This window comes from Neolamprologus multifasciatus, chromosome 18 (assembly GCF_963576455.1).
Source record: "Neolamprologus multifasciatus chromosome 18, fNeoMul1.2, whole genome shotgun sequence".
NCBI lineage: Eukaryota > Metazoa > Chordata > Actinopteri > Cichliformes > Cichlidae > Neolamprologus > Neolamprologus multifasciatus.
Window position 1 is genome coordinate 27661822 of NC_140456.1, and position 12169 is coordinate 27673990.

Below are 12169 nucleotides of genomic sequence, written 5' to 3' on the forward strand. Positions count from 1 at the left end.
CCCCTTCACGTCTCCTCTCAGATCGCCTCCTTCCCTGGTTCTCCCTCTGGACTTTACACATTCCTCTTCCCTTCCTCCTCCTCCTCCTTCACCCACAGTTCATCTGTTCAATCCATCTCATCTGTGCTTTTCTGCTTCAAAGTTGCCTCCCTGCCTCCTTCCTTTAGCTGACTTTTTGGAGAGCCATCTTGCTGCATGTGTGTGTGTGCGTGTGTTCTAGGTCGATGGGGACAGGCCTCTTTGGCTGTCAGCTACAATCAGCCCTCACGTGTGCCAGTAATGTTGTGTATTGTCCGAACACATCACTAGAGGAGCATCTGAGACGTCCATTAAAGTTCAAAGCAATTTATCACCATCTCCCTCCTCCTCCTCCTCCTCACCGCATCCTCTCCCATCATCCGTCACTGCCTCCTCCTTCTCTCCATGCTGTCACTATCTCCTCCTTCTCTTCTCCTCCTCCTTCCAGTCTCATCCCTCCGTTTCCATCCATCACATCCATTCGCTCCTTCCTCTTTTGCTCAAATTAAAATTCAAATGGGATTAATCGGTATGGTTTTAATTCGCTGGCTGAAGCAGGTTGTGCAAGGTGTAACGTGGAAAGAGAAATATTGCACAGCGACGCTCCCTCTCTCTCTCTTTTCTGTTCCATCTTGTAAAGTGTCTGTCTCTCTGCCTCCGTCTGTCACAATCGCTAATGCGCGATGCCCTTGACATCTTGAGTGTGATTTGTGACAAGTTGAGGCTCCTGAAGGCTTTGAGCGTGTGCGTCCAAATGTGTGTGTGTGTTTCCAGTGTGACAGGAGCCACCCTGGAGTATGATAACTGTAGACGGCGAGTTTAAATATTAAACTGGCCTTAACAAGTGACAGCTCTCTAACACCCGTTCAACATGCATGCTCTGTTTCTCAAACACTCGCCCACACGTGTTCCAGCTGTGACAGTAAGTAGCTTTCCTCAGCAAACATGCCTGTGTGGACGTGCAAGTGCAAATTATATACGTGCCTCTCTATCTGCCCGTGTGTGTGTGTAAGTGCATATGCGACACAAGGTTGGATTTGGATTTGTTTTTAATCAGTGGGATTTTGCAAATGGCCTCGGGCTTCTCCCAGGGACTAATTAACGATGTGACTTCAGCACGATAAATAAACACGCGCGCACACGAGCACACACACCAATACGGCATCAAAACGCAAAAAAAATAAATAAAAAAAATAAACATAAAAAAAGGAGCACAGAAGAGAGCGTTAGAGTCGGGATTTACAGATGAGATGAAGAAAGCCTACATTTACAAGGGGTACAAACAAATGTGTGGATGCTGCCTGATCCACACTGATGCTTTCTGTCTCTCCCCTAATTTCTTCCTTTCCTCTCTCTTTCCCCTTTCCAGTGTGTTATTGTTGAGTTTTCACTTTGCATTTCTTTCACTCGGTCTCTCTCTCTCTCTCTCTCTCTCTCACACACACACACACACACAGATTCCACTATTTAATGTGTTGACAGCCTGCGCCCAAGTGAGAGCAGAAGGTTGACAGCCTAAGAGAATTCCTCCGGCTTTTCTACACTGCACCTTATTACACACACACAAACACACACACACACATTCTGGCTGTGTAAACCAGAGAGATTAGCAGCTCATTACCATACCACAGGGGGGCTACACACAGGGGACTGTGTATTTCTCTGTGTGTGTGATGGTGTAGTGTCTGTGTGTGTGTGTGTGCCAGTGTACCTCAGAGCATTGTCTTCTGGTCATAACAACAACTGTTCCATTATTTGTTCGCGCGTGCCAGAGTGAAAGTGTCTTTAATCAGGAGGACAGAAAAACAGAGGCCACAGAGAATTACTGAATATGTTTTCATTGCAGAGACAATCATCAGATTAAACAAATTCACCTCGTTAAGCAGCTAATCCATCTGTCCAATCAGCAGGGAGGACAGAGGCAGCAACACCTGCTCACCTCAGACAGATGTGGAGATGCGGAGGTGATCCACTTTCAGAGTCTCTGCTTGGATTCTGGGGGAGGATTGTTCCATCCTTTTGAAGTCTCGCATTTGGCATAAAAAGGGGGATGCAACCCAGTTTACAAAATTTCACTTACATGAGAGGCAAAGTTTTGCCTCATTTTCATACGTTGTTTTCAGTCTGTGGTACTGTAGTGCCATATCCGCATTCAGGGCTACTTTATAGTTTTAAGTAGTGTTTCTTCGATATCTGTCCAGACCAGTGCATTGAATCGATCCATGCACTTTTGGCTCCCCCAGAGTCAGTCTTTGGAGGTCTAACAAATTTCTTCAGTATTCATTCAAATAAAGCTGAAAGCAATGGACACTCTGCCTGGACTCTAGCTTAGAGACAGGCTGAAGAGCCCGGTCATTCAGGAGGCTTTCAGGTTAGAGCTGCTACTCTACTACTTCAAAAGGAGGTGGAATCACCCTGCAGCATATTATATCTGTCAGCTGGCTTGGGAACTCCTCTGGAGTAGGTGGCTAGGCAGAGGAAGGTCTGGGCATCTTTGGTGGGAGTGCTGTCCCTGCGACCCTAACGGATGGATACTGCTTACAACTTTTGGGCACACTTATTAATTTAGATAAAACTTAAGTTCGAAGTTATGATATAATTATCTTTAGCTATGGCCTGCCAATATAATTACCTGGTACAATTATGTAACTGTGGAGGAAGACAAGACATCTTGATATATAAAGACAGGAATGTGCCACATATTCCCCTTTAATTGCAACATATTTTTTCCCATAATATGCAGATTTCACATTATGATTACAGCACAAATATAATTACTTTAGTGTCAGTGTTGATGCGGTTAATAACAGAGGTTACATTTTGAACATGGACTCTTGGAATAACTGAAATCTGATGTACTGTGTTAATGCTGAAACTGTAGGTGGACACCCAAGATTAGTATCATCAATTCAGTATCTGAAATGTGAAATATGGAATGTGAATATGTAGAAGAAAACCATATGTCATGGGGAAGTTCATTATTTTACCTTGGCTAAGTGTGTGAAATGCTGTCATGAGTTAATATCATACAGTTCCAGTTTTCTTGTCTTGAGGTCAGTTTGGTGTTTTGGATGGGTTTTACTGTAGTTTGGTACCCTGTACCCTTTTCCCGAGGGCATCAACTCACAGTCTTTTAAAAGGAGGTGAATTATATCCTTAGTGATTTTCAGACCCTGTTTTATCACCAACTCTTCAAATATGTCCTGGAAGGAAAATAAAAGTTGCATCCAAAAAATCCTTCCAGCCCTCTCAATCAAATTTTGAATTTGGGATCTAAACTTGAAGTAATGCCACAACAGAAAATAGATTCAACATTTGCCCTGTAAGTAGTAACATAATTCATTTATCCACCCTATGGACCCTTAGCAAACACGTGACGAGCCCAGCGTAACTGACAAAGTGTCACTTGTTTAACTAATTAAAGCCAGGCTTTGATCTCCACTAGATTTTGGTTTAAAGATCTTTTCCTTATTTCTAGGACATACCCGACTCCTGTTCCAGAGAAGTCTCAGAGAAGAAGGTGTGTTAACAAGAGGCTAAATGAGCCTACAGAACTCATCGTGTCATTTGGTTTTCAAATCAAAAAAGAGGCTACAAGTTTGAAACTGATCATCCTGAACAAAGGTATCGTACACACTGAAATGGGATGATTCTTTTTGATACTGTACTGTGATCAAAGTACAGCCTAAATGCAACAAAAGTCAGTACATCATTCATTATACTGTATAAATACTATGTAGCATTTCATATTCCTGTCTTCATTTTTGATGTCAGATTCAATCCTCCTGGGTTTGGATGATTCTCAGAAATCTCTCGAGTGATGCTCAGTGATTCCTAACCTGATATTTTTCTCTTAGCTTGAGGGGATAGGCTGCTTTGGTTTCAATTTTAGCGGCAGACTTGAGCAGGTCAGCGTTTTCACTTCTTAAAAACGCGTGGGTTTTTTTTTTTTTTGGGGGGGGGGGGGGGGTTGCAGTCACTATGTCGTGAGCTTGGGTGTCATCATTTCATTTAGATATCGAAACATGCATACAATCTATGAATTGCACGACATCATTTTTCGAGGATGACCTCTGCATCATGACTCGTCCCGTACCTCCTAACCGCTGCAGCAGCTGCGTTTTCAGTAGCCTGCTGATGCTCTCTCTTCTTTATAAAGTTTTACGTTCTAGTTTCTTACTTGTTCAGACGCTTCTTTACCGTGTGGAGCCGTGTTGCATTATTCACAAGCTGGGCCGAAACTGAGAAAGCTGTGGTGTTCAAAGGCTCTTTCATAGCCTCTTTCAGGCAGTTTGCCTTAATTGGAAATTACATGTGTATCACTTACATTGCACTGGTTGCAGGGGTGTGCTTGCTTGCATTAAATGCGTATGTTCACTGTCGTCTGTCTGGCCTGTTGAATTTTAATCACATCTGAGATCAAACACCATGCACTTAAACTTAAGAAGTATAGTTACTAAGGTGATACTCACATTTGAATGATGTTGCACAGGGGTGTACTCAGTCTGGGGGTATAGTGTATGTACAGCAAAAAAACTGAACGCAGTCAGCTAAAATTCATTATTTGTGTCTTGTCTAAGATACCTTTCGGAGTCATTTACTGCATCTTTGATCCCCTGTGCATTAGTTAGGCATCACAGACGGAGGACAAAACAGACTCTTGACTCATGTTTCTGGCTGCAAGAGACAGCAGGTAGCGTTCACAACAACAGACACATCCCGGGGCAAATCTATTTTAGAGCTGACAGCCGGCGACTTTCTCCTTTAAGACAGCGGAAGTGCAACCTGAAGCCTTGATCAGGACAAAGGCCGAGATTTATTTAGACTTATGAAATGATCACAGTCGTGGCAGTGAAAGCCAGTGGAGAAAAAAAATGTGCATAAGTGCTTTACTTGCTCACACAGACACACACACACACACACACACACACACACACATTCCCATGCACACACCTCTTCACAATCAGAAATCAGTGCCTGGCTGCAGAGAGAAAAGAGAATTCATTAAACTCAGCCACCCACGCTGGGCCACAGCATAAACGGGGGGTAGCGAGGGAAGCAAGGCGGGGAGGACGATGATGAGAGACAGAAAGAGAGAGAGCAAAGACGGTGAGAAAAAGAGGGAGGGGGATGAGGAAAAAGAAAAGAGAGGGAGAGAGAGAGAGAGAGAGAGAGAGGATGGAGTCCTCTTAGCGGGGGCCCATCAAATGAAGTGGATAGGAGGTCAGTTGAACAGAAAAGCTCTTTAGGAGCAAAGGGATGAGAGAGAGACGGGAGAGTAAAGAAATAACAGAACACTGCTGGAGAGAGGCGAGCATGACTATGTGTGAAGGCGGTGTTAGATGGGCTCTGGAGTCTGGAGTTAGTTTGAGATCATAACACACACAGAAGCAATTAAAAGTTGTCCTCACAAACTCATCAAACTGTCTCGCCTCCAGCTAGTCACACTAGGTTGTCCCTGCTTGCCAGCCGATCGGCTCTCCTCGCACCTTTGATTTTGCCAAATCTGACTGACAGCCAATCAGATAATGTGTTCCCGGTCAGCGTGGACGTGACCGGAGGCCGACACCAGTCGCTAACCTTTGCCGCTCGGTCGTTATCCTGGGCCTAATCCGCACTGTGCTAATCTGGTTAACTAGAGCGGTTTGTGAAATTAACAAAAGCATAATCTAATTCCCACTTAGCACCAATTAAGAGATTACTGACCGCATATCCTATTATCATAATCATCGAGCTTTGGCAAACAGTCAGACTGTGGCAAAACAGAGTCAATAGAATGACAGCAGCAGTCAGGAATGAGACATCGGTGTGGAGTTAGAGATTGTGTGTGTGACAACAGCGCTCACTCAGATAAGAAGCAGAGATACAGTGGAGGAAGAAATGCGAGGTTCCTCTGTCTGCCTTTTGGACACACACAAACACACACTTACACACACGCTCTTCACCTTAAGCCTTTTACTGTCCAGAATGTCAGCAGCTATCTCCAGCACCGCTGCCTGTCACATACAGGGAGAGTGTGTGAAGCCAGTGTGTGTGTGTGTGTTTGTGTGTGTGTGTGTGTGTGGGAGAGACAGCCTGAGAAGCTGAGGAATGGAAACATGCTGGAGGGAGGGGCGTCCTTGAAAGAGGACAGAGGTGTTCAGCTGGATCTAATGTGAGGAAACAACTGGAGCACATACATACTCGCTCACGTACACACACACACACACACACACACACACACACACACACACACACACACACACACACACACACACACACACACACACACACCACTGTTGCATCAATCACATTCCTTTCCAGGAAAAAAAGAAAAAAAAAACATTTGTTGGGATAAATTCACATGAATCTGCAATCTGTCCGGCTAAATCCATTTGTGCCATTCAAAACCTCCGCAGACCAGCCTTTTATATCACCAGTATAGGAATGGGAGGAAGAGCGGGGCCGAGCCCCAGCCAGGCTCTCTGCAATGGGCCTCAGCATCATTATCATCAGCAGCGGGCCTCTCAGATGCGCCAGCACAAGATCAAAGGAAAGCCTCTCAATCTTCTCCCCTCACTGAGGCAGCACAGAGCTGCTCTATAACTGGCATCTTGGTCCTGCGATAATCCTCCCATTGATCTACTTCACAGAGTTCAGTCTGCACTGAGGCTTCTGGGTTGAGGGTTAAAAGATGCAGAGGAATGTCTGTCAGAGTTTGCAGCACAGGGTGCCAGACCTTATTAAACCATGAGGTGGCCGGGCTGTGCTTTTACAGTAACTTGTTTTTTTTTGTTTTCGTTTTTTAAAGTGCCTTGCTTACATGAGGTAATTTTAATGTTTCATGAGAGCTTCTAGCATTTGCATTGATTCTACTCACATCATCATTTCGCCTTTTGTAAAAGATACAAAAATGGGTTATGTATTTAGCACAAGCAATTAAAAAGCATATCCGTTGCAACATGTAGGCATGGGGTAGAGGGGCAAATTAATTCACCTTATTTTCTAGTTCCTTCCTTTCCTTTGAAGTCCATGAGGGGGAGTTTGGACTGGAAGGCAGAGGGAGAGGGTGGAGGGTGAAGATGATTACAGGGAACAATAGACCAAAGAGCCATTACCTCAGCACTGCCACTGGGCTTCCAGCCACTCAACATCTCCACCTACTGGTGGCTTGATGCAGTGCCAGCATGTCTTGCGTGGTTGTGCTGACTGGCTCTGCTGAGTTGACAACATGGAAGTCAGCTGATGTAATGTCTGTTGCGACTCACTAAACACTAAACAAGAAAAGAGTGGCTGCAGTTTGAAACTCATCAAAAGTTTAGCCTGTGTATACAAAATTGGAGGGATGAGCAGAGTAGTTACTGATGAGTGTGGAGGTCAATCCAGAACATCTGTCAGACCTGTATAAGTGGAGGTGATATTTTTCCAAGTTGTGACAGATGTTAAAAATAAATGTCTAATCATGCCTTTGGATTATTATTATTAAGTTAGTTAACTATAATTTTCACACGATTGTTGAACAAGAGCTTTAATAATAAAATGCTACATTTAATTTGAATGATTTGGGAGAATGCTTCTTCCAAGACATGGAGATGTTTGTGGATTTGTTTGCTTTATAATCTATCAATGTGACAAAAGACTAAAGACATCACACTGGCCGATTAAATATGAACCTTCAGCTAGGCAGTTAGCTTAGCCTGACAAAAGCAAAACAAATAGATGTCTAGGAATGGGGATCAAGAACTGGTTCTTGTAGAAAACTGGTTCCCAGTAGGCTTCCGTGGATATTGATCCTGTTTATCGGTTCTTGCATTCGCACTACAATTTGCTGATTTTAGTTTCCGTGTCAGAAGAGGAAATGACAGGTAATAAGCAGATAAGCAGTCAGGCTGCAACATCCTTTCTACCTGTCCAGGTTTCTAAAGCAGAATCACTGTGGCGATAGCTTTTTTGCCAAATCACAACAAATGTCGCCTTGAGGCGACATTTGTTGTGATTTGGCGCTATATAAATTACATTTAATTGAATTGAATTGAATTTTGTGCTGGTTTTCATCTTTGCCTTGTGTGGTCAGCTTTGTATTAGAGATGTGTGTCCTCATTAGGGATTTGTGTTTGTGTGTGGGGTTGTAGCCTCAGGTTTATATTGTTAAATGGTGATTATGAGACAGTGTGATTCAGCTATTTAACGGAGTAACATGAAAGTATGGTAACAAATAGCATACCAAATTATGTATCCAGTGTATCCAGTGAATAACAGCTGCACGGGCGGAAGTGGGAACACAGTGGCTATTTGGTGGACCTGGGTCGAGCTCGTCTTAATGAGCCTGATGCATGGTGTCTTCCATGTCCCAGGTGATGGCCCCCACCTTGCAGGTGGCAGGAAGGATATTTGCAGGCTCTGGTTGATCAGTGTTGGTGGAAAACTGGTGGGACAAGGCATCAGGCTGGATATTCCTGGAACCTGGACAATATGAGATTGAGAATTTAAAGCGACCAAAGAAGAGAGGCCAATGGGCTTGGTGAGCATTAAGTCTTTTAGCGATTCTTATATAGGTTAAATTTTTGTGGTCTGTCCAAATGATGAAAGGTTGCTTAGCACCTTTTAGCAGTTGCCGTCATTTTTCTAGGGCCAACTTGACAGCTTACTTACAACTTACTGCACCTCCCGGTCACCCACATCATAACTCCTCACCGCAGGAGTGAGGTGACACAGGAAGAAGGCACAGGGTTGCGGCTTACGTTGGGGCCCTGGATGCTGAAAGAGCATGGCTCCAACTTCAGAATCGGAAGTGTTCATCTCTCCAATGAATGGCTATGAGGTGTGAGGTGCACAACTGTTTTAGCTTAACAAAAACTGCTTCATCTTCAAGGACCAGACATATTGGAATCTTGGTGGAGGTGAGGCAAGTAAGTGGTGTGGATACCTGGCTGTACTTCCGAATAAAATTCCGGTAGAGATTGATGAAACAGAGGAACCGTTAAAGGTGTTTGCATGATAAGGGAGTGGGCCATTTGTTCACAGCTTGTATCTTAGTCGGGTCGGTTTTCACCTATCCTCCTGCCAAAATATAAGTGAGAAATGTGACAGATGAGGAGTATAACTCACATTTCTCGGCTTTCACATGTGCTCGTTCTCAAGGAGTTGGTGCAGGACAGTGTGGACATGAATTTAGTGCTACTCCAGAGTCTTGGCGAAAATGAGGATATTGTCTAGATACACGAACACAAAGATATTCAGAAAATCCCTTAAAACTTTGTTAACTAAGGCCTGGAAAGCTGCTGGAGCATTGGTGAGGCCAAATGGCATAATCAGATATTCAAAATGTCCTAGGGGTGTGTTGAAAGCTGTTTTCCATTCATCCTACTGCCAGATGCCAACTAGATGGTAGGTGTTGCGTAAGTCAAGTTTTGTGAAGATAGTGGCCCCGTGAATGAGTGCAAAGGCAGAGTTGATCAGGGGTAGTGGGTAGGGATGCACCGATACCACTTTTTTTGGAAACGAGTACGAGTACGAGTACTTGCATTTCAGTACTCGCCGATACCGAGTACTTAATAAAAACATGATTTAAATTTACAGGTAACAGCTTTAGTCCTATAATTTAACAAAAAACAAACAAACAAGGGACTGGTTTGGAATTGGAACATTTATTTATAATGAAAAGCATGTTGTATGCAACATATTACAGAATAGATAATTATGAAAAAAAAATTTAAACAGTGACAGTGCAACTCAAGTATTTTTTTCAGTTTATTGTAAACTCTGCCGCTTTGGACAGCACAAGGAGCATTAATAAACATCTTTGCCATTTAGTGCACAATATTTGAATAAACTAACAATATCCACCGACATAGAACTGTGGCAGTCCGTGCAACTGAGGTAGGTATTAACATCAAGTCTAAATTGACTCACTTAATGGAGAGAAAAAGTGAGTGGCAGGGTTTTTTTTAAGAAAAGTAGCTTTTCTGCATTATCAGCAGTCAGACTGTTTCTGTTTTCATCTATAATGTGTGACACTGAACTAAAAGGCCTTTCACTTTCCACACTGCTACATGGGGCTGAGAGATATTTACGGGCTATTTTAGCCAAAGTGGGGAACCTCTGGACATCATCTGCAGCTCCTGCTTCAGGTGCAGCTTGGCCTCTGGAGCAGTGTTGTTGGAGAAGAAGCGATCTTTATACCTGCACAAAATTCATAAATGTATTAATATGTGGAAAAATATGACTGATTTTAGTTTCCCCTAAACCACTGTGACAAATGCCAGCCATTTGACTTTCTGGTAATAATAAGGGAAATGTATTTCATATTATATATATTGCATACATTTGTATTCGTGTATTTTAGTTACAAATATATAATATTTCAGATGTAAAATAATCTTACATTTAGTACTGTAGCTATACTCATTGAATACCTATAGCACACAGACTTTACCTTGGGTCGAGTATGGTGGAGATTAAGTACAGTGGGTTGGTCTCGACGTCACTAAAGCGATTCTTGACAGCTGCCAGTAAGGTTGCTTTCATTGTCTTGATGCTGTGGTCCTCGTCTGTTTCTCTGTTTGGAAGTCTCACTAGCACAATCACAGCTGGGATGACATCAGAGGCTAGGGCGTCGTAGCTGCTCACTTTTTTAGTTAGTTCCTCAAAGGGGGCGAGGATGGCAACAGTCGTCTCCATAAGAGCCCATTGGTGAGCGGTGAGATAGTCAGGGAGTTCATGCTCGGACACATACACGCCCAGCACTCGCTTTTTCTCAATGAGGGACTGGAGCATGTAATATGTGCTGTTCCAGCGCGTCTGTACGTCCTGCTGCAGTCTCTTTATTGGCTGGTTGAGCTGTCCCTGAATGTCCTCGAGGCGGGAGTAGGCTAAGGCGGAATGTTTAAAATGCCCAACTATTTTCCGTCCCACTGCTTTAGCATCAGCTATGCTCCTCTGTGCTAATAAGCATGGGTAAATAAGCTTGGGTAAACTCTTTGTATTCGTTGTCGTGTTGGGATTTTAGGTGCTTGATTAAATTACTTGTGTTAAATGCGCTACCTTTTGAGCCTCCTCTGGACAATTTCGCTGAGCACAATTTACAGTCCGCCTTTGTTTTCGTGTCTAACATAGACAGGTCTCAGACCGTGGTATCGGTCCTCAGTATGGGGGGACTTTTAACGAGTACGAGTACTTTAGAAAATGTGGTATCGAGGCCGATACCCAATACCGGTATCGGTATTGGTGCATCCCTAGTAGTGGGTACTTGTTTTTAACTGTGATTTAATTTAGACCTCTAAAGTTATTACAGGGACAGAGTGTCTTGTCTTTTTTGACAACAAAGAAAACACCAGCACCTACCAGGGAGGAGGACAGGTGGATGATGCTAGCTGCCCTGGACTTACGGATGTATTTCTCAATGGCCTCATCTTGGACGGTGACAGGTTGCAGAGTCTGCTACAGCGCAGCTGGGCTCAGGGAAGGAGGTGAATAGCGCAGTCATAGGGCCTGTGAGGTGGAAGAGACAGCGCCTTGTCCTTACTGAAAACCTCCTGCAGATCATGGTATTCTGTGGGAACTGGAGAGAGATCTGGTGGTGGAGAGACGGTGGGTTATGATTGTTGAGTTCCTGAGGGTATAGCTGAGGTGAGGAAGTTAGCAAGGCAAAACAAACTGTAGCTTCTAATATTGTGATCTGTTCAGTCGATGTGAGGATTGTGTTTCTTTAACCATGGGTGGCGAGGATTAAGGGCGTATCTGTGGAGGCGGAGGTGAAGAACGAGAGAGTCTGTCAGTGGTTACCTGGTGACCAGGCAAACAGGTTTGTTTTGGTGAGTGATTAAGGTGAAAATCTATTTGAGTGCAGTGGCTGGTACGGGTGATTCAAGTGGGAATAACCAGCAGGTTTATTAGTTTAAACAGCCTGGTGTCGATTACGTTCCGTTTGGCACCGGAATGAATGACAAAGTGAAGTGGGTAAGTAAATTTGATTCAAACTAGAAGACACTGGCAATAGTAACCGGGGCGTGGAATTGGTCAGAGGTCTGTATCCCCGAAATTACCAGTGGGGACAACCTTTTGGCTGAACTGGACATGTGGCAAGAAAATGATCCGATGCTCCGCAGTAAAATCATTTGCGTAAGTGAAAGCGTCTTTCTCTCTCTCCTCCGGCGAAAGTCGTGAACAGCCC